Source organism: Tamandua tetradactyla, chromosome 3 (genome assembly GCF_023851605.1).
Source record: "Tamandua tetradactyla isolate mTamTet1 chromosome 3, mTamTet1.pri, whole genome shotgun sequence".
Classification (NCBI taxonomy): Eukaryota; Metazoa; Chordata; class Mammalia; order Pilosa; family Myrmecophagidae; genus Tamandua; species Tamandua tetradactyla.
The window spans coordinates 171,216,238-171,239,572 of record NC_135329.1 but is presented as its reverse complement, the minus strand read 5'-3'; the positions used below and the strand labels follow the sequence as shown (position 1 = coordinate 171,239,572).

Genomic DNA, 23,335 nt, shown 5'->3' with positions numbered 1-23,335 from the left:
CCATTTGAATTGTTTCCATCTTTTGGCAATTGTGTATAATGCTGCTATGAACATCGGTGTGCAAATGTCCGTTCACATGCCTGCTTCGAAGATTTTTTGGATATATCCCGAGTTGTGGGATTGCCGGTATACTCTACCTTTAAATGGGAGATGTGACTCAGAATTTGTGGACGTATTTTTAAACTTTCTAGTTCTCCTAGAAAGACACAGGAAGCCAATGATTTCATGATCTCCTACAATACAGATTTTGATATAGAATTGCATCGGCTTAGTGACCAACTGGTACTCCCTCATTTTATGGTTGAGCAAACCAAACCACAGAAATACTAACTGATTTGTCCGAAGTCTTAGCTTTGATCATTGGAAGATGCAGGGCTACAAACCAGGATTCCTGATTTCAGAAAAAAAGTTCACCACACCATGCTGCCTTCCACTGCAGGTTAGAGCCCCATCCCCTTCCCACCACCACCTGAGGCTCTTACATAGAGGAAAAGCTAGATCAGAGCTGACTAAGATATCGGGCAATGTCACTTTTGCCCCTGACACCATCATTACTGTAGAAATTGGTTCAGACCCTTCAGCAAATGTACCTTTGCATTTAGATCCCAAATAAGAAAGGCTCCTGACAGCGTGTGTGTGTGTGTGTGTGTGTGTGTGTGTGTGTGTGTTTGCCTAGGGAGTAATAGTGGCAGGGTGAGGGCTTACTACTGTAACTCACAATTATGTTCCTGCCTTCCTAAATGTATTTAAGATACAGCTGTCTTTAATTGGTGTTTCTATGAAAACTGTAAGCCATAATTGGACGTTTGAACTTTTATTACAAAGTGTGTAACAACAGTCTTAATAATGTGTTGTTTTAAGGTCCTTTAATGAGCATGGTAACTCTGAGAATAGTCTTTTAATACCTCCTTTGTATGTAAATAATATGTCACACGTTACTTTCATTTTTCAGGGAAGCTATTTTGAGGCCATTAGCTCTGTTATCCAATAAAAAGGTTTCCTGTCCACCAGAAAGTTTCCCTAATTCTGTTTAATAATGAAATTATCTCTTTGATCACATCATCATTTGCCCTGTTTGACTTCAAGGTGGTGACTAGTCACGGAAAATATAAGGCATTCAGAAGTAGGTCGGGAAGAAGTTGTGATCTGAGTTTGCACATCAGTTGGTCAGGACCTGGTGTCAATCTAAAGTGGTAGAAGTGGCACCATTGTTTGCTTTTAGGAAAGCACCTCAGTGGTTCATTTATAACACAAATAGGACCAAAATTCTCTTCTTGTTTTCATGAATAATTTTAGTTGATTGAGAGTTCTATATATTCCTATTTGGAATGCATCCTGAAATTCCTTTTGGATATAATTGGTGCTAAGCAAAGATCCTAAGCAGGCTATAAACATTCTTTATACTGTGCCCCCTTCTGATCAAGACAAAATGCAGATTTGCACAGAAAGACAAGGTGAAACTAATTTGGGGGCCTAATATAAGTGAAATATTTCATAATATTTTCTCAACATCCATTGTTTTCACAGTATATATATATATATATATATATATATATATTTTTTTTTTAATATAAGCAGACACTGGGAATTGAACCCGGGTCCTCTGGCATCACAGGCAAGCATTCTTGTCTGCTGAGCCACCGTGGCCCACCCCACAGTGTATATATATATATATATATATATATATATATATATTTTTTTTTTTTTTTTAAGTTTGGAGAGTACATTTATTGTATCAAATGAAGTTGAATACAAGCATACACTATGACAAAATGTGGTGGTAAGATTCTGGTGTCAACTTAGCCAAATGATTATGCCCAGTTGTCTGGTGAGGCAAGCACTGGTCTGACTGTTGCTGCAAGAATATTTTGTGGCTGGGTGATAAACCAGAAGGCTGGTGTATTAAATCATCAGTCAGTTGATCACATCTGTGGCTGATTACATCTGGCCCCACAGTATATATTTTTAATTAGTGATACCTTATACTTGGTCTTGAAAGAAAATCAAGCCATGTTAAAAAAAAATAGGCAAAGGGCATGAAAAAAATCATACCTCAGGACTAAAATGGAAAGAATGTGTATTACCTTCTTTCTGGGTTTAATTTGAGTTGGTCACTGTGAATAGTGAGGCCCCGAGGGGGTTGGTGCATGAAGATGCTGGTCTGCTGATATGGAAGGCCCAAGAAATGGCGATGGTAGGCTCACAGCAGGAGGGCAAAGGCAGGTGAGATCAGTGCAAGTGCTGGGGTTCCTGTAGAAATGAATGACCGAAGAATCTGAGACAGTGTTTGCAAACACAGCTTCTTCATTTAACAAGTGGAGAGGCACAAGCGTGAAAACAGGTTTAAGATGGTATTTATAGAGTTACTTTTATTTACCACTTTGTATTTCTGTTTATTAAAGCAAGATTGTGAGCTCATTGAAAAAGAGTGCAAATGATGCCTTCCTCAAGGGTGGCGTCATATGGACAGCGGCATAAAACATAGGGATTAAAAACAAATAAATAATAGGGGGAACGAATGTTGAAATGAATTTAGTCGATTGAAGTACTAATGATCAATGAAAGGGAGTGATAAGGAGTATAAAAAAAATAGGGGAAACAAAGGCTAAAATATATGGGTTTGATGGAGATACTCGCAGTCAATGAGAGGGAGGGGTAAAGGATATGGTATGTATGTGTTTTCTTTCTTTTTTCTTTTTATTTCTTTTTCTGAATTGATGCAAATGTTCAAAAAAATGATCAGGGTGATGAATATACAACTATGTGATGATATACAACTATGTGATGATAGTGTGGGTTATTGGTTATATATAAAGAATGGAATATTTGTTTTTGTGTGTTTTGTTTAAAAAAATTTTTTTTTAAAAAAAGAGAATGGTGTCAATAGAGCCAGAAAACTGCAGGTCTTGTCCCAGCCCTGGCTTTCTACACTGTGAGCAGACTTGGGAGAAGATTAAATAAGATAAAAGGGTTCTGGAAGGAGGGGAGAGGAAATAGGACCTTTTTGTTTTTTGTTTTGTTTTATTTATTTATGTATTTACTTACTTATTGCTGGGAGGGGGTCAGCTTCTCTGATTCATGCTCCCTCTCTCCATAAGCACCCAATACTGTCCTCTTCCTTCGAATTCCCATTTCCTTTGGTACTCGAGGTTAGAAAAGCAAACCCATAAACCACGAAGCAGTGAGAGGTGAATTTCTAAGACTCCTTCATCACTGCCACACCATCCTTGTGGCTCGCCTCACAACATACAAACTCCGATTCTACCAAGGGTCATCCAGCTAACAAATTGGTCCTGCCTCTGTGATAGACACTAGAAAAGACATCCTTGTGGTAGCTCTGGATAGGTTATTTGAGCCTGTGGAAGTACATGGGTTGTGCAGGGAAGCCTTCCTTTACTTTGTATTCCTAGCCTGCACTTTGGCCCAATGAAAGGAATAGATTGAGTAGAAGAGTATTTGTGGCCCGCCGGCCTTCCTTGCAGCCTCAGGAGCTTTGTTTTTTGGGAGCTGGTGTGGGAGTGTACAGGATGCGTGGCCATCAGAGCCAGCTGATCTGTGCAGTTGGTGAAATTTGTCTTTGGACCCAACTCCTATCCAGTTAAGTAATTACCATGATTATGCACATCATTAAATATATAGCATTAATTTTGATGTATATTATATTCGACTCTGACATTTAACTTGGTGTATGTTTACTTGGCCTTCATGGTTTGTGACTCGCATCCCTGATACTAAGCTTAGAATTTATAAGCCATACTCTTTTTTCTTTAACTTTTTTATTGTATAGTATAACACACATACAAAGCAAAGAAATAAGAAAGCAATAGTTTTCAAAACCCTCTTCAACGATGGTTACAGGGAAGATCCCAGAGTTTCTCATGGGCTACCCTACAATCCTCTCAGAATTTTCCTTCTAGCTGTACCAGAATATAGGAGGCTAGATGCCTTAAATATTTTTTTATCATTACAATTGACTTTTTTTCCCTTTTCTTGTGTGTGAAAATAACATATTTGCAAACGCAATAAATTTCAAAGCACAGCATCACAATTAGTTGTAGAACATATTTCAGAGTTTGACATGGGTTACAATTCCACAATTTTAGGTGTTTACTTCTAGCTGCTCTAAGATACTGGAGACTAAAAGAGATATCAATTTAATGATTCAGTAGTCATATTCATTTGTTAAATCCTATCTTCTCTGTATAACTCCACCATCACCTTTAATCTTTCTATCCCTCTCTTTAGGGGTGTTTGGGCTATGGCCATTTTAACTTTTTCATATTGGAAGGGTCTGTCACTAATATGGGGTAGGGAGATGGAACTATCTGATGTTCTGGAGAGGCTGGGCCCTCTAGGTTTCAGGACTTATCTGGTCCAGGGACCCATCTGGAGGTTGTAGGTTTCTGGAAAATTACTCTAGTGCATGGAACCCTTGTGGAATCTTATATATTGCCCTAGGTGTTCTTTAGGATTGGCTGGAATGGTGCTGGTTGGGGGTTGGCAGGTTATCATAGGTAGCAAGGTCTAACTGAAGCTTGCATAAGAGCAACCTCTAGAGTAACCTCTGGATTCTAGTTGAACTCTTTTTGCCACTGATACTTTATTAGTTACACTTCTTTTCCCTCTTTTGGTCAGGATGGAATTGTTGATCCCACAGTGCCAGGGCCAGATTCATTCCTGGGAGTCATCTCCCATGTCGCCAGGGAGACTTTCACCCCTGGGTGTCATATCCTATGTAAGGGGGAGGCTAATGATTTCACTTGCACAGTTGGGTATAAGCCATACTCTTTGCTCAATCCACTTTGCCATAATAAAAAAAGAAACAGAAGTTATAATTTTAGTTATCATCGTTATATTTCCTTCATGCAAACATTGAATTAGTTCTGTGAGCAAAGAACTCTCAGAAAATGGTATTAACCTTGATAGGATAGTTGAGGCTCAGATTTCTGCCAAAGTCTATCTATTTGGGACAGTGTTCTCAGCTGGTCTTGATCAAAAATGTATGTACTATGTGTGTAAACAAAAATATGCCTACAAATATCTGCTGAGAGTTGTGTTCAGTCATACTCAATTGGGCTCAAAATATCAAAGTAGAGTCAGGGAGAGTTGGCTAATAAAGCATCTTGTGTCTGAACAAAACTTATGTTTGAGTGGAGGGAAAGAGTTGGCAAAGGAGAGCCCTAAATCTCCCCTTTCCTCTATCTGGAATGCATTTTTTATGACTGTGGAAAGAAAAATCAGGCAATCATGCCCCTGTTTGGAATTTGTGAGTTTATATTGGCATACTGTTTTTCTTTTATAAGATTATAAAGATGTATCTGTGAATGTAAAGATCTCTGTGGCCTTGTTATTGAAGTGGAAAAATGTGTGCGCCAGTAGAATTATAGTTTGCCTCTGGAAATTTAGTGACATTGGCCAATAACTAGACTTCTTTTAAATTCAGTACAAGACTTTGCCATGCCATCTCATTTGGATTTGGCTGTTTCTCTGGACCTTCTCCTGTTTTCACTGTTATAAGCTAACTTAAACCTCAACTGTGAAAATAACCGGAGCTGACACCCCCAGTTACTCTCACATTATATTCTAGAAGTTTGTGAGATTCTCTGAAGACAGAATGAAGAGAGCTATTTTGGGGATGAACTGAATACTGAAATTATGCTGCTTTCAAATAAACTCCTTAGCGTGTAGGCTTGATTCTTGTGTTTGTCACAGAACTTTAGGAAACTATTACCACCTGGTTCTGAATAAACATGTCTGTATAAGATTTACTTACACTGGCAGTGTCTGATTATGCTTCCCAAGAATGAAGAAGCAGGATATAGAAGAGGGCTTAATAAAATACAGGCATACACATGCACACACATCTCTTAAGTGGTCATCTGGACAGGAAGATGAAAAGCTAGTGAACTATAACCCCAGGCTCACACAAGTCTCTGATGACTCTTCTGTCATCAACCAGAAGTTCTGCTGAGAGATGATTTGAGGGTACATGCGGTCTCCCAGCCAGCGGTCTTCCAATGGGCAGTGCTCGCAGGAAACAGCAACAATGCTCATTTTCTTTCTTCTTTTAAATTCAGTTTTGAGGAGGAACATTAAATTTTATGGGGAACTCACACTAAAGGAGGGGGTGGAAGAGGTGGGCTCAGATATTTTTATGCCGTTGGCAGCCCACATACTGCTATGAATATAAATAGAAGTCCATAAACTTTGAATCAGAATTTGGACTTGAGTCTGTATTCAGAACAGTGAAATAGACAGTATTTTATGACAAAGTGTTCCCTTGTTTCTTTGTAATATGACGGAAAAAAAATTTGGCATGACCATGAATGAATTTGGCAATGCAAGAACCATTCAACAGAATATTAAAATAGAACAATTTCAGTCTCACTTTAAGTTGGGGACAGAAGACAGTGGGATCCTTGCCCCCATATTTCAGAGTGAAATAACGTTTCAGTTGATGGCCTCCTTACCATTTCTAAGATCAAAGCTGGAGATCCGAGGGATGATTTCTTTGGAGATAGCTTTTCTATAAGTCCCCCCCACTCCATAGCTGGGAAGAAGGGGTGTGTTCTCTTCATCTCTACCCTAGTGAAAGTACTTTTAGGGAGTGTTTGGATATCCAACTTGTGTCCCACACAACTTAGAGGGCACAGTGGACTGGCATATGACAAATCTTAAGTCTGAATGGCTCAGAATGATCTGATAGTTAAATGAAAGAGGGCTGTGTTTGAGAAACAACTCCACCTTCACCAATGATGAATCAAAAATTCATCAGTGTCCAGATGGTGGCCAAAGAGTGACCTGGCCTGGAGTTCTTGGTCCTCCTTAAGAGGGCTACTGGGGAAGAGGGTAGATCCAGGGTTGAGAGAGGAATGTAAGCTACCTGCAAAGAGGTGCATTTACTCAGGTGGAAAGAGCTATGGGTGAGAGACTGCCATTGATGTGTTATCACTAAAACTCTCACCAAGAGAGAGATGGTTTTAAGCATTTGACACCATTTCCATAAGGTTGCCAGTCAGTTGGACCACCCTGTCCTCTTACTTATCTTCCTTTTCCCAAACCAACCAATGAGGAGGCAGGAGGAGTAGGAGCCCTAAGCTAGGGGCAGAGATTCTGCCTTGTCCCTTCCCCCCACTACAGCTTTTGCAGGTGGTGGTGCAAAGCTTCAACGTTAAACAACATTCAGAGTTTGAGATGATTAAAGCCATAACAGGATAGCACTCTATGCCCCTGAGAATGGCTAAAATAAAAAGAATGATAATACCAGATGATGGTGTGGATGCAGAAAAAGTGGATCACTCATGTCTTGCTAGTGACAATATAAAATGGTACAGCTACTCTACAAAACAGTTTAACAATTTCATTAAAAAAACATGCAACTATCACATGACCTGGCAAATACCCTCCCAGGCATTTACCCCAGAGAAATGAAAGCTTATATTCACTCAAAACCCTGTACACTAATGTTTATAGAAGCCTTATTTGTAATAGTAAAAAACTGGAGACAATGCAGATATGTTTCAATAGGTGAAAGGCTAAAAAAAGTAGTGGTAAATCCTTATTATAGTATATTACTCAGCAGTAAAAAGGAATGAACTATGTATACACATAACAATATGGATGAATTTCTAGAGAGTTATACTGAGTGAAAAGAGCAAATACCAAAAATTTATGCAATGTATGATTTCATGTGTAAAACATATTGAAAGACAAAAGTATAGAAATGGAGAACAGGATAGTGGTTTCCAGCATTGAGGAGGGTATAGGGAGGGGAGGAAAGTAGATGTGGCTTTCAAAGGGCAACGTGAGGGATCTTTGTGGTGATGGAAATGTTCTTTATCTTGACCTCAACTGTATCAATGCCAACATCCTGGTTGTGATATTGTACTATAGTTTGCTAAAATCTTACCATTGGACAAAACTGGGTAAAGGGTACATGGGATCCCTCAGTATTAGTTCTTAGAATTGGATGTGAATCTACATTATTTCAAAATTAAAAGGCTAATTAAAGATTTATGCATCTAAGTAGGTACAAGGGTAGTTCAGTGGTAGAATTCTCACCAGCCATGAGGGAGACCTAGGTTCGATTCCTGGCCTGTGCACTCCTCACCCCACCCCCCCCCCACCCCCAAAAAAGAGAAAAAAATCAACAAAATGGTACTGCGATAACAGGATAATGACATGGAGAAAGAATGAAATGTGACCTTTGGTTAACCCTCAGTTGTATTGCTTTAATGAAGACTTGCTATGGAAATCCAGCTGGAAAACAGAATAATTAGCTCAGAATGTTTTACCCCTGCCACTGGACTGTCTACTTTTTTGAGAACAGGCACATTCCCATTCACCTTTCTGAAAAGCAGGTACAGTGTGCAGCCCTGGAGCCAGATCAGATTCAGATTCTGCCATTCCCTAGCATTGTGACCTTTGTTGACCTCTCTATACCTTAGTTTCCTCACCTAAAATGTGCATAATGACAATACCTGCCTCTCAGGGTTGTGGTGAGGATTCAGAAGTCAGTCCATATAGAGTACCTAGAACGACTCCAAGTTCCTAGTAAACCTTTAACTCAATATCTTTGCCTCCCTAACATCTAACAGAATGTCCAGCCTTCAGTGGACACTCAATAAATGTTTATTTATTGAAGCAGGTTAATATAAAGATTTAATTAATAGTTTAGAATAGATAATATTTTTTTTCTGCAGAAAATTTATTTTATACATTTGATATTAAAATCAATTTGCATTCCCTAAAGCATACAGTAATAATGGAAAGAAGCAGGCAAGAGATGTTAGGGCAACCAAGGTGATGAAGCTAGTCTTGATTAAACATTGTCCTTGAATAAGGTCCTTCAAAAAATTTACATGTATGATTTGAGACCTCAATAATCTACCACCTTGAATGCTAAATTGTTCACCATTCTTTAAACTATGCTAACTCTTAGAAAGACCACCTATCCAAAATTCATTGCATGCAGATTAACTACACAGCCTGGTCTACTCAGTTGCATGCTCAGGAAGGATCTGCTCCAAAAGGAACTCTATAAGTTGATCTTTTAACTCTTTCCTCTACATTCAAATGTGTATCTCTAATCTCACTCTTCATGAAGGTCCAGATCCAGCTAGCAAATCACCTCATGGACTTTTCTATCCAGAGGATGTGCTGGAACTTGAGTAGTTATAAACTTTATGTCACCAAAGCTCGTGGAACTTTAATCAATAAAATAAGGTTGTCAGACCCTCAGTCCTGAAAAGAATCAATCTCTCAAAACAAACTCTACTTCCTTTTCCAAGCCTTGTCTCATGGGGGAAAAGCTTAACAACCATACTTATTATTTTTAATAAAATCATAACTGAACATTTATTGCAAGCACTTTGGACTGAACACTGTGCCTTTATCATCTTAGTTAATTCTCACAACAGCATTGTGAATTATCTCCTATTATTATTATCCATATTTCACAGATGTGTGCAGAGATATTAAGTAACTTACCCAGGGTCATACAGCTGGTGTGACATAGAGCTAAGATTCAAACCCACGTCTATCTGATTCCAAATTTCAAGCTTATAACCATTTTGTCATGCAACCGTTAGAGGACTGGCCAAGTCCAGAATTTTAAAAGGCAAAACTGTCTCAGAATATCTGATTCTACATCAGTGAAGATATAATGCATGAGACCAAGATATCAGTGACAGGAGAAGTCCTTAGGTTTTGTCAAGGGAAACAGAACCTCAGACAATACCAGGAATAGTTATGTCTGTGTCATCCATTTCTTTGGATATCTTTGCCTTGACTAGCAGTCAGCAGTTTCTTTTCTGTCAGGAAAGCAGCACCTCCCTATAGTGAGGAGGAAAACAACCTCAGCAGTGGCTCTCAAGTACATCCCATTATTCAAAATCTGCAGAGCTGACCCCCTGCACTTCTGCACATATTTTCATAAAAGCACACTTCTTGGGCCCAGCTTTCTCCTGAAATCTCTGTTCAGCAGCTTTGTAGCAGCTGCTGTCAGCGAGGCATCACTCTCCTTATTATAGCAGCTGACCTCGTCCAGCTGAGGGTAGGGTGGGGTGAGGTGGGGTGACTTCCTTGCAAAATTGTTTCTCCAAAGATATCTTATCCTTGACAGCTGCTGAGTGATAAGCTCTTCCCTTCTTGATCCTCATTCAGTAACAGGAAATGTAGAGGCCTGGACATTTTATAGCCAGAATAAAAGCTTACACGCACACCTGCGCCTCCAGATCATGAGGTTATGATGCTCACGAAGAACAAAGAGCCTTTCTAGGATTCCTAAGAAGTGTAGCATCTCCACAATCTGTAACAGCTGAAAGAGATCATTGGAAAAAACCGAATCACTCAACAGCAACTGAGATTTCTCTTATGGGAAGTTTCCTACAACCTCAGTGGTAACATCTCTGGACTTAAATTCTGTGGGCCATTTACCACTTGGAAAAGTAGTTTTGTTATTAGTGAACAATAAAATCCATTTAGTCGCTGGGAAAGCAATTTAATAAATTTTAGAGTCACAACTATGCACTATTTTTTTCCCCTAGGAAAAAAGTCATAGTTTTTCCAAAATACATTATTTATTTCACAAAAAACATTGTTTTTAATTCCATAAATTTTCTTTTTAGTTCATAGCAATCTTCTTTGGGTCTCAAATTCCTCACACTGATATGGGACAAACTATAATAAAAGAAAAAGTAATCCAAAGTCATCATTTCTGATAAGCAGTATGTTTTTTGGTATCATTCTCTCCTAAAATACATTTCTTTAAGTTAAGGGAATATCACAATGACTATGATGCTTAATTAGTCAGTATTTTCGCATTGCTGGTCATTTCTAACTCCACTGGGTACTGTTTGAGTTTGGAGGGCAGGAGTCTTCCTACCGGCTTTTTCACAAGTTTATAAACTATATTAGTCCCCTTTATGAATCATACAAGTCTACTGAACAAGAACAGCTTTTGTGAATTTACAGTGAAAAGTCCAACTGTTAAGAGGCAGGAGCTTCGTGTTATCTTCTACCAGTATATTCCCTTCCGAGTAGGAGATCTGATTTTGTAAACTGAGTAACAATCAGAAGTTATCTTCCTTAGTATAGAATTAAAATCAAAGGAGTTAAATAAAATTCTCTGAGTTCAAGCTGTCGTGGCCTCATGTATCTTCTCCTATTCAACACCCCTCTTCCAATTGGAATACTTTCAGCAGCCCATCCAGGAGTTTTGACCCCTGGTCAAGGCAAAAGCAACCTTACCACTCTTACCACTGTGCCATCTCCCTAGACTGCACGGAAAGTCATCTACCAGTCCACTAGGACAACTTCCAGGGTGTGACTTCGCTTGCATTAGCTACCTTTAGGATGGCTGCTTTCTGGAGATATAGAGTAGATTATCAGATGATGTGCTGGGAACTGTGGCTGACGCAAAAATATATTTAGCGTGGATATTACTCTCAAAGTATTAGAATCTATTATGAGAGGTAAAACATATGCAGCATAAGTATTGGCTCAACATATCACCCATTTCCTACTTCTCCATAGCCAGGGGTAATAATAGCATTATGATAAGCATCCTGAATTATTTCTCTCACCCTGCCCTCATCTACTCTGCTGGAGCTTTGGCTCTGCTCCAGTTCTTTCTGAGGAGCTTTTGAAGTGTCTTACATGTGCTCCATATGCTCCTCTTTGTTACTACAAGGTACCTACATCTCCCTCTCCTGGTCTTGTTTGCTACGATGGTATTTCCCATTACTGTTAGTGCTCAAGAAGCTGTTCAGTCACGGAGGTCCAGTAGACACCACTTCTATCACTGCCCACCAATGGCAGCATAGAGGCTGCTGATGTCTCTGCCCGGTGTGTGAAGTCTGGACTCATCCATCGCCTGCAATACCACTTCCTTAGATCTTCTATGATGGATTGGAGGCGTAAAGAACCCCAGAAGGTCTTGTGCTTAAAGCTATTTCATTCCTGTGTGTGCGGATCTATTGTGGGTGGGGTCTTTTGAGTAGGTTATTTCAGCTGAGGCATGCCCCAAGTAGGTCTTAATCCTCTTACTGGAGTCCTTTATAAGAGGATGAAATTCAGAGAAACCCAGAAGCTGAAAGGGAAAGACACAGGAGCTGAGAGAGAAAGCCACAGAAACAGAGAGGAAGCCGCTGAAGCCAGAGCTGGAAGCAATGAAACCTGAAAAGAGAAGGGAGAGACCAGCAGATGCTGCCATGGGCCCTGCTACCTGACCGAGAAGTAAGATGTTATCTTAGTGATGCCTTGATTTGGACATTTTCATGGCCTCAGAACTGTAAGCTTGTAAACTAGTAAGTCCCCATTGTAAAACCAACCCATTTTATACTATCTGCATTTCAGCTGCTTTAGCAAAAAACCCTAAAACCCAGCCCAAGCCTAAAGGAACTTGTCTAGAGGAGGGGATGTGGGGTATTGGGGAAAGTTCAAGGTCTTCCATAGCACACAGGCTTGGATTTGAATGCCAGCTCTGCCATTACCTAGCTGCAAGTCTTTAAATATTTTACTTCATTTCCATGAGGCTCCATTTCCTATCTAATCTGTCAAGTGGTGATTAGGTTGTTCTGAAGATTAAGTGAAATAATGAAAGTAAAATGTCTAGCACAATGCCTGGCATATGATATGGGTACAAGTAGCATCCATTATTATGTATTAATTTAATATACCTTAATCAATTCCTCTTATCTGCTGTGTTGTGTGCCAGCTCTAAAAAGATGAGGAGGGTACTGTATCTCAGAGCTTACTGTCCAGTAATGGTAGTCAACATGTGAATAAATAATAACGATAAATGCAGTTGCTCTGCTAGAATTCTGTTATTCTTATCCAAGGTAAAAGGTGATGTCCCAGAAGAGGTGCAGGTGCCTTCCTGCACAGGCACATCCGTTTCTGGGTTCAGTGGTTTAAGGCAGTTTCAATGACACTCATCAGTATCATGCATTTGCTGTATTTGTCTCATTTAGGTCACTTGTTTCATCACCCCATGATTTGTACGAATGTGGAATGGTAGTGCCAAATCTGAAATGAACTGAATGGTGGAAAGAGCAGATGGATATTTGGACTTGGTTTGATAAAAAGTCACCTCATTTCAGAATATCAGAGAACCAGTTTTCATGTCTTTTCTTTCCTTTTGATGATATTTGCATCATGCACGACATAGAAAATTAGCAAATGACGTAGTGCATTGGAGCAAAAGGGAAATGGATGCTGTCTCTCAGATGGTACTTGTGAATCCCATCACCATCTGTGACAGCCATTCATAAAAGGTTTGGTGTTAGGCAGGCACATATCTCAATGCATGTGTGTCAGTCTCTCCCATCTGTTTTAATTCAGCTTGAAATAATAACAGCTTTCTTTACCCACTTACTTGAATCTGATTATTTTAATGTTCATTAGCCAAACATTGTCTTTGTGGTCCTTAATATTTCAGAATCCCACCAAGTTCAGCTTCAATTAAAGAAATTTTCTTTAAAGCTATATATTTTATAGACTGGACTAGTATCACTAAAACGTGAATTAACGCTTAGAGTGGGAAGTCTGTACCATAATTTAACATTACAAATGGTGTCCAAAGGAATATTTATATTGGTTTGCACAGCTCTGGAAACTAAGAGCAGGTAAGTAAAATGCCTTCCTGAAGCAGGATACTGTTCCTTGTGTAAGAATTAATAATTCTTTATATTCAATTTATTTGTATGCTGTTACGTCCTTTGTTCTCTTTCTCTGCCATTTTGTATCATATCACCATGTCTCAGCTTCTACACTGCTCTCCTTATCCCCAAATAAAATCTGTCTTGCCCTAGGCAAATAATTTTAACCTTGAGCAGAGGAAGAAAATAAATTAGCACAATGGTAATAAAATTCTATGTAACCTGGGAATATCATCTGCATGAACATTATAGTTGATTAAAGGAAAACAGGTTACTCTTGAATTTAAGTTTGCTCTCACAAGTCACCATGGAAGCATGAGGCCAGTTTTATTGCTCTTCCTGGTAATACAACAAGTTCTGTATATGTCTAGTAAGTGGAATTGATCAGTTGTAACACTTATAGCTACAAATGTTTTACAGGGCTGACCACTTGTCACCATATCAGTATGTCTGTCACTTACTGAAGTCAGATCTTTTTCAGGGCAGAACTTAAACTGAATTTGTTCCCTCATGAGTATTTTTGTTGACAGACTTGTGGATAATGGACAGGGGACTGAATACATTTTAAATTATATGAAATCCAGGAGACCTGCTGCCTTTTAGTCTTAGATATCAACTTGTAGTGGAGAGTAGGCCCCAAATTAATAGGAAGATTCTCTAATAATGAAAGCCCTTATCAATACCATTGACATTTTATCAATGAACTAATAATACCTTGGGAGGTGAAAAATTAAGCCCACTTACAAAAATCTAGGCTTCTGACTTTCATAAAAGTTATCAATTATTTCTTTCATCTTATGTGGTATCCCTACTCTGTTTAAAAATACTCTGTAGAGCACAGGGCAATAACAATTAAATGCTGAAAAAAAATATTAGTTCACAGTCTAAATGCAGAGTGAAACCTCTCTGAGTCCCCCAATTCAACCAGTGCTTTTCTCTGATAAAGCCCTATCAATTTAACTATTTAGTGATTTGGAGGACCTGCGATATTGGGGGTGAGATGAAGGGGTAGATAACTATTAATATGTGCAATAACTGCAAACCCGAGAAATTTTTCCAGATGGTACTTAAAAAGAAAACGTATTCTGTACTGTCAGAATAAAAAAGCTGCTGCTTAGAGTGGCAGATGCTAGTGTTTTCATTTTTAATATCAATACATATTTGCTAAGAACCTAATTTGTACCAGATCTAGCTCACTCTAAAGTATACCCAGCCACATCTTGATGGACACAGTATACATTGTGAACTGGCAAAAAATGGAGGAAATGAATGAATGGACTGCTCAGTTGGAAATATGTGATATCTGTGAGATTTTGTGTCTTATACCAATCCCTAGCCATGTTTCAATTTCAGTCACAGAAATTTTTTGATAGAAGCATAAAGGTCTGTTGTATGTTGGATCAATGTGAGAAATTTTGGAAGATTATAATCTTTGAGCATGGGGACCTTCTCTTTTTTTTTAAATTTGACCCATAGTTCTGATATTACCCAAGACAGTGGCAATAAAGGATATTTTTTAGACCAAAAGCTTCCTCCAAAAAAATAATGACAAAGCTAAATAAAATATTGGCAAATCAAGTCCAGGAATATATAAAATGAGACTATATCATAACCAAGTTGGGGTATTCCAGGAATGCCATGGGATTTAGCATTTAAAAATTAATTGATGTAGGGTGGTGCAACGGGTCCTCAGTGGTAGAATTCTCGCTTGCCATGCCCATGACCCAGGTTCAATTCTCGAACCTACCCATGCCCCCCCCCCAAATTTAATCAATGTAATTTAGCACATTAACAGGAAAAGGAGAAAAATATCAGATAAACATGTCAAAAATTATTTGCTCAAGGTCAATGTCCATTCATCTTGAAAAATTTTCTTAATAAACTAAGAACAGAAAGAAACTTTATTGATCTCATGTCTATGACAAGCATCATGCTTAATGGAAAAATATTAAATGCTTTTATTCCTCATAATGGAACAAGATAAATGTGCCTGCTATCTCTATTTCTATTCATCACTGTACTAAAAGTCATAGCTGGTACAATAAGGTAAGGAAAAGAAATAAAAATATGGTAGAAAAAATGCCCCCCTGCTCCCAACCAAAGATGTTCATGCCGTAATCTGTGAAACCTTTATGTTACTTTACATAGCAAAAGAGACTTTAAGGATACGACTAAATTGCAGATATAAAGATATCTATCCTAGATTGGGTAGGCCTAACCTAATCATACAAAAGATTAAAGATTTCTTCAATCTTTAAAAGCATAGCACTTTCTCCAGCTGAAGATAGGAGAGATATGGCACGAAGAGAAGTCAGGGAGATTCAGAATATGAGAGTTTCAGCCTGCCATTGCTGGAGGTGGGCTGCGTAGAAAGCATAAGAAATGAGGGCAGCCTCTAGGAATAAAGACCAGTTCCCAGCTGACAGCCACCAAAGGCAATGGGAACCTCAGTTTTGCAGCTGCAGGGAACGTATTTAGCCAAAAACCTGAATAAGCTTGTAAACAGATTTATCATCAAAGCCTCCACAAGAGAAAAAAAAAAGCCCTTCTGACACCTTGATTTCAGCTTTGTGAAGCTCTAAGCAAAAGAACCCATTGAGCCATCTATCACCAGACTTCTGACTTACCAAACTGTGAGATAACAAATGGGTGTTCTTTGAAGCCACTCACTTTGTGACAAGATGTTACAGCACAGATAGAAAACTAATACAAGAAGCATAAGGATTGAGAAAAGGAAAAAAAAATTAAAATGCCATTATTTCCAGAATGTGTGATTGCATATGTTGAATCTGCTGAGAAACCATTAGAATTAAATGAATTTAGCAATGTTGCTGGATATAAGGTCAACATCCAAAAATCGACTGTATTTCTACATATCAGCAGCAAACACATATAGGAAATAAAATTTTAAAAATCACTTGTACAGAAATATTACCACTTACAATCACATCAAAATATATAAAATGGCTTACCCTTATAAACGACAAAAAGAAATTACTTGAAATACGTAAGATGACCTAAATAAATTTCTTTACCTTTACCACATACAAGGTCAGTATGTTAAAAATCAATTGCTTTGGGTAATGGCCTTGTTCCCCGCCTTTTCCTTCTTATTGTGCTGATGCCTCCAGCTCACATCAGCCTCTGGCCCACTGTCTCCTTGAGACCAAGCACCATGCCTTCAATTAAGTCGCAAAGTGCTGGTAGATAACTTGAAGTGGATGTGGAAATTGCCAAACAATCTATACAAAGACCATGTTAGAAAATTTGGGAATGGGTGATAAAAGATCTGATGACCCAGTTCCTCTACTAAACATGCAGCATTATTTATTAAGGTCATTCAGTGGCACACCCACCACAAAGATGACCCTTTTCCTCCTGAGGGTGATGAGAACAAAGAAAAGAAAATGATGATATTGCTGTTTGGTACCAAGAATTCCTGAAGTTGACCAGGAAACACTTTTGGAACTTATTCTGGCTGCACACTACTTAGACATCAAGGGTTTGCTTGATGTTACATGCACAACTGTTGCCAGTATGATCAAGGGGAAAATTCCTGAAGAAATTTGCGAGACCTTCAATATCAAAAACTACTTTACTGAAGAGGAGGAAGCCCAGGTTTTTGAAGAGAACCAGTGGTGTGAAGAGAAGTGAAACATTATGCCTGACACTGTAACACTGTAAGGATTGTTCCAAATACTAGTTGCACTGCTGTTTATAATTGTTAGTATTAGACAAACAGTAGACAAATGCAGCAGCAAATAAACTGTATTAGCAGAATGTTGCCCTCGTTGTAAGTGTAGTTTGAGTACTGATTCCAAACCTATGGCTGGGTTTCTTCTAGTATGATCAAAATTTTCTTTTTTTTCTTTGCTTTGAATAAAACTGAACTGTTGGGTGGGCCATGGTGGCTCAGCAGACTGAATTCCTGCCTGCCATGCCGGAGACCTGGGTTCAATTCCCGGTGCCTGCCCATGCAAAAAAAAAAAAAAAAAAAAAACAAAATAAACTGAACTGTGGTTTCTCTCTCTATAAACAGTGGCATTTTAGTTTTTCCCTCTTTATGTAAAGCAATTTCTGCCTAGTTTACTGTTCAGTTAACTTCAGTTTAATGACCTTTTAGAAGTTGGCTTTGTAAATAAAAACAACTAGGAAAAAGTTGTCTTGTAGAATCAAAACAACACAGCTCAAAACAAAATGATAAGGAAAAGCCGAATTGATCTACATATTCAATGCAATACATGTCGAAGTTCCAAATAGCCTACTTTGCAGAAATGGAAAACCTAAATATCAACTTTATTTGGAAGAGTAATAGGCCTAAAACATCTTGAAAAACAAGAATGAAGTAGGAGGTTTCACACTTCCTGACTTTAAAGCATGTTATAAAGCCACACAGGTCAAAACAGCAGGGTTTTGGCATAAAGATAGACATATCAATCAATGGATTGATCTATGGTCAATTGATTTTTGACAAGGCTCCCAAGTCCATTCAATTGGGACAGAACAGTCTCTTCTATAAGTAGTGTTGAGAGAAGTGGATATCCATAACCAAAAGAATGAAAGAGGACCCCATCTCACACCCAAGACAAAAATTAACTCAAATTGGATCAAAGACCTAAATATAAGAACGAGTACCATAAAATTCCTAGAAGAAAATGCAGGGAAGCATCTTCAAGATCTAGTGGTAAGTGGTAGCACAAGCAATGAAAAAACAAAATAGATAAATGGAAACTTCTCAAAATTGAATACTTCAGTGCTCCAGAGGACTTCTTCAAAAGGCCGAAAAAGCAACCAACTCAAAAGGAGAAAATATTTGGAAACCACACATATCTGTAAGGGTCTGTTATCCAGAATATGTAATGAAATCCTACCACTCAACAGTAAGAAGACAAACCACCATGGGCAAAAGATATGAATAGGCATTTTTTCAAAGGGGAAATGCAAATGGCTAAAAGGCATGTGAAAAGATGTTTGTTGTCACTAGCTATTAGGGAAATGTAAATCAAAACCTCAATGAGATACCATCGCAGACTTTTAAACAGGAAATTACAAGTATTGGCAAATCAAAACCTCAATGAGATACCATCTCAGACTTACTGGAATGATCACTATTAAACAGGAAACTACAAATATTGGTGAAGATGTGGATAAATTGAAACCCTTTTCACTGCTAGTGGGAATGTAAAATAGTACAGCCACTGTGGGGGACATTTTGGTGGTTCCTCAGAAAACTAAGTATAGAGTTGCCTTACAACCCAGAAATCCCATTACTTAGGATATACCCAGAAGATCTGAAAATAAGGATACAAACTAATATTTGCATACCAATGTTCATGGTACATTATTTACAATTGCCAAAAGATGGAAAAACCCAAGTGTCTATCAGCAGATGAGTGGATAAACAAAATGTGGCTTATATATATGATGGAATATTATTCAGCAGTAAGAAGGAATGAAGTCCTGAAGCACATGACAACATGAGTGCACCTTGAGGATGTGATGTTAAGTGAAATAAGTCAGATACAAAAGGACAAATATTGTATGATCTCACTGATATGAACTAATTATAATATGTAAAATATATAATATAGGTTACTAGGATATAGAATGAGGTTAAAGAATGGGGAGCAGTTGCTTTACATGTGCAGAATGTTTAATAGGGTGAACTTAAATATTTGGATATGAATAGAGGTGATGGTAGCATGTTATTGTGAGAATAATTAACAGTACTAAGTGGTGTGTGAATGTGGTGGAAAGGGGAAGTTTAGAGTCATGTATGTCACCAAAAGGAAAGTTGGAGGTTAATGTATAACTCAATGAATCTTGTGGTGAACAATGACTGTGATTAACATTATAATTACCAACCAAGAATTTTATAACTGGTGGTACTACCTTTCAAAACTGAGGGAGATATGAAGACATTCCCAGAGAGACAGAGGGAGTTTGTCACCACTGGACCTGCCCTACAAGCAATGCTAAAGGGTGTTCTTCAGATTGAAATGAAAGGACACTTAGATGGTGGATCAAATCTATATAGAAATAAAGTCTTCAGGTAAAGGTAACCATATGGATAATTATGAATGCCAGCACTATTGCATTGTATTTTTTGGTATGTAACTCCATTCTTTTACCTCTTTCAGGTCCTAAACTGCAAATGCATAATAAGTAATGACAAATCTATGGTTTGGGACAAACTATGTATAAAAGTGTAATTTGTAACAAGTACAACAATGAGGTAGGGGGGAGGAGGGGTATAGTAATAGCATGCTATTGAATTTAGATTGGTAGCAAATAAAACATGATTGTTATAGATTTAGAGTGATACATTTAAGCCACATGCTAACCACAAGAACAAAAATGTATACAAAAATAAGTGAGAAGATTCTTTCTGTGGTACAATGCAAAAAAATCAGATAAATATGAAAATAAGCATCAATGGAAAATTGAGGGACAAAAACGGATATACCATACAAAGATCAAATAATAATTCATTGTTGTTAGGGATGTAAAATTGTGCAGCTACTGTGGAAAACAGTTTGACGGTTCCTCAGAATGTTAGATATGGAATTACCATTTGATCTGAAAACCTTACTTCTATGTATATACCCAAAAGAATTAAAAGCAGGATATTTGCACACCAATGTTCATAGTGGCCTTATTCACAATTGACAAAAGGTGGAAGCAAGTCAGGGTTCCATTAACCAATGTATGGATAAACAAAATGTGGCGTATACATGCAGTAGAATATTTTTCAGCCATGAAAGTTCTGATACATGCTGCAACATGAATGAACACTGAAGGCATCATATTGATTGAAACAAGCCAGACACAAAAGGACAAATATTGTATGTTCTCACTGATATTTAATAATTAGAATAAATAAATTCATAGAATCAGAAACTAAAATAGAGGTTAACAGGGGCCAGAGTAGGAGGAGAGAAAGGGTTAATGCTTAATTAATAGAGTTTCTGTTTAGAGTACTGGAAAAGTTTTGGTAATGTGATTGTAGCACAATTTTGTCAATGTAATTAAAACACTGAATTGTATATTTGAATGTGGTTAAAAGTGGGAAATTTTAGATAGTATATATGTTATTAAAATTAAAAAAAACAAAACAACAAACCTTAGGCCTGTACAACAAAAATGTTGAACCCTAATGTAAACTATGGTCCATAGTTAATAGTATAGCTATAATAGTATCATTTTATTAATTATAGCAGAGGTGCCATTATTACAAAATGTTAATAATAGGGAAAATGGTATGTTTGGAGGTATCAGAACTTAGTACTTTGGGCATGATTTTCCTATAAACCTATAATTTTCTCTAAAAATTTTTAAAATCAATTGCTTTTCTATATCTCAGCAAAAACAAATTTTTTTAAAAAATATTTAAATATATACCATTTCTAAAAATGTAAGTTCTCAATAACATAAGAGGTATTAAATGGCCCCACCTTAACATCTATAAAATGTTATGGAGAAAAATGAAAGCTTTTCAATAAATAGGGAAATAAATTATTTCCATGGACTAGAAGACTTAAAATTGTAAAAATAACAGCTCTCCCCACACTAATCTATAGATTCATCAAGATCTTAGCAGGGTTTTGTGTTTTCATGTTAAATTGAAAAGCTGATTCTAAAATTTATGTGGAAATGTAAAAGGCAAAAAATATCCAAGGCAATCTTGAAGAAAAATTCTGGAAACTCACTCTTTCATATATCATAATTTGGTATGAAGTAATAATAATGAAAACAGTATTGCATTGGAGCAAGGATAGATAAACTAACCAACGGAACAGAATAGAATGTTGAAAAATATATCTAAACATACACGGTAGCCTGACAAAGGTGGTATGGCAGTTAGTGGGGGGATAGAAAGTCTTTGCATTAATTGGTACTAGGTTAATTGAATATTCATATAGGGGGAGATGAATCTTTTCTTCTACCTCACACCATACACGAAACTCTATTCAAGAAGGTTTGCAAATCTGTATGTGAAAGTTACAACAATAAAGCTTTAGAAGAAAGCATGGGAGAACATTATCACGACTCAGAGGAATAAGATTTCATTAATAGGGAAAAAAACCAATAAGCTATAAAAGAAAGCTTGAAAATATTCTGCTATATTAACATTTTAAAACTTCTGTTTATTTAAAGACACCATTAAGAGACTTCCAAGGGAAATCACAGCATGCAATATATATGAAAAAGTTCTTGTACCCAGAATATAAAAAGCACTTTTAGAGGATGTATAAAGAAACCTTAAAAACAAATAAGAAAAAAAGACAAAGCAATAGAAAAATGGGCAAGAGACTTGAACAAGCACTTTACAAAAAAGGATATCCAAGTTGTAATAAACATATGAAGAAGTGCTCAGCTTTGTTAGTCATCAGGGAAATGCAAATTAGAGCTATAATATGTATATAAATGTTCAATTTTGACTCTGACAAATTGATCCAAACTTAGTGGCTTAAATCAGCACAAATTTATTATCTTACAGTTCTGTGAGTTAGAAGTCCAACACAAATCTTGTTGTGCTAAAATCAAGGTATTAGTATGACTATACTCCTTTCTCAAGGGTCTAGAGGAAAACTTGTTTCCCTGCCTTTTCTGGCATCTAGAGAGACTAACCTCATTCTTTGGTCCCTGCACCCCTCCTCCCATCTTAAGCCAGCAATGTCACATCTCTATGACCTTTATTCCATAGTCACTTCTCTGTCTGACTGCAACTGGGGAAGGTTCTTGACATTTAAAGACTCATAATTAGATTGCGCCCATCAGAATAATCTAGGACAGTCTCCCCATCTCAAGGTCCAGATCTTAGTCATATCTGGAAAGTCCCTTTTGTCATACAAGGTGACATATTCATAGGGTCTGAGATTAGGACATACATACCTTTGGAAGGTCTATTTTCACACTCACCACATATACAGTACACTTATGTTATACTGTTTGATATATTTCTGTAGCTTTGGATGCTTTGTTTTATTTTTGTTTATTTTTGTTTTCCTTTCACTATTTTTCTCTGTGTTTCAGTTTAGATAATTTCTATTGGCCTATTTTTAATTTCACTGATTCTGTCTTCCATGGTATTCAGTCTGCAGATGACTCACGTGTCAAAGGAATTCTTTATCTTTGAAATTTAAAGGTTTTCCCTACCATTTCCATTTAACTCTTTTTATAGTTTCCTTCTCTCTGCTGAGATTCCCCATTTGTTTATACATGTTTCCCATGTTTTACACTGGATTCCTTAACATATTAATTGTAGGTATTTAAAAGTCCCTGCCTGATAGTTCCAAACATCTGGGTCATCATTGAGTCTGATTCTATTGATTGCTTTACCTCTTGAAAATAGATTGGAATTTTTTCCTTGATTTTTTACACCTCATAATTTTTGAATGAATGACAGATGTATGTGAAAGAACAGTAGAGACTGGGGTTAATAGTATTCACAGCTGGAAGTGGGTAGGCCTCTTTTACTGTCGGAACATTATTGTGGGCTTGAGTCAGTCTGGTCAGGAACTGAGCTGGGTTTGGTTTTTTTCATTGACACAGTTACTTTCAACACCTCAGAGGCTTCAGACTCCTAGGATTGGGCCACTGTTACTTGTGCTTAAAGTGGGGACTGGGTGAAAGAAAGCTTTGCTCAGTGTGCCTGCTTCACCCTCACCTTT

General features: G+C 37.5%; 1 protein-coding gene and 1 pseudogene across 7 annotated transcripts in view; both read left to right on the top strand.

The window, feature by feature from the left end:
* ANKRD44 (ankyrin repeat domain 44) overlaps window positions 1-23,335 on the top strand; it is a 347,994-nt gene that overhangs the window by 269,181 nt on the left and 55,478 nt on the right. The window lies entirely within an intron of this gene.
* On the top strand, window positions 1,732-18,437 carry LOC143677916 (S-phase kinase-associated protein 1 pseudogene; annotated as a pseudogene).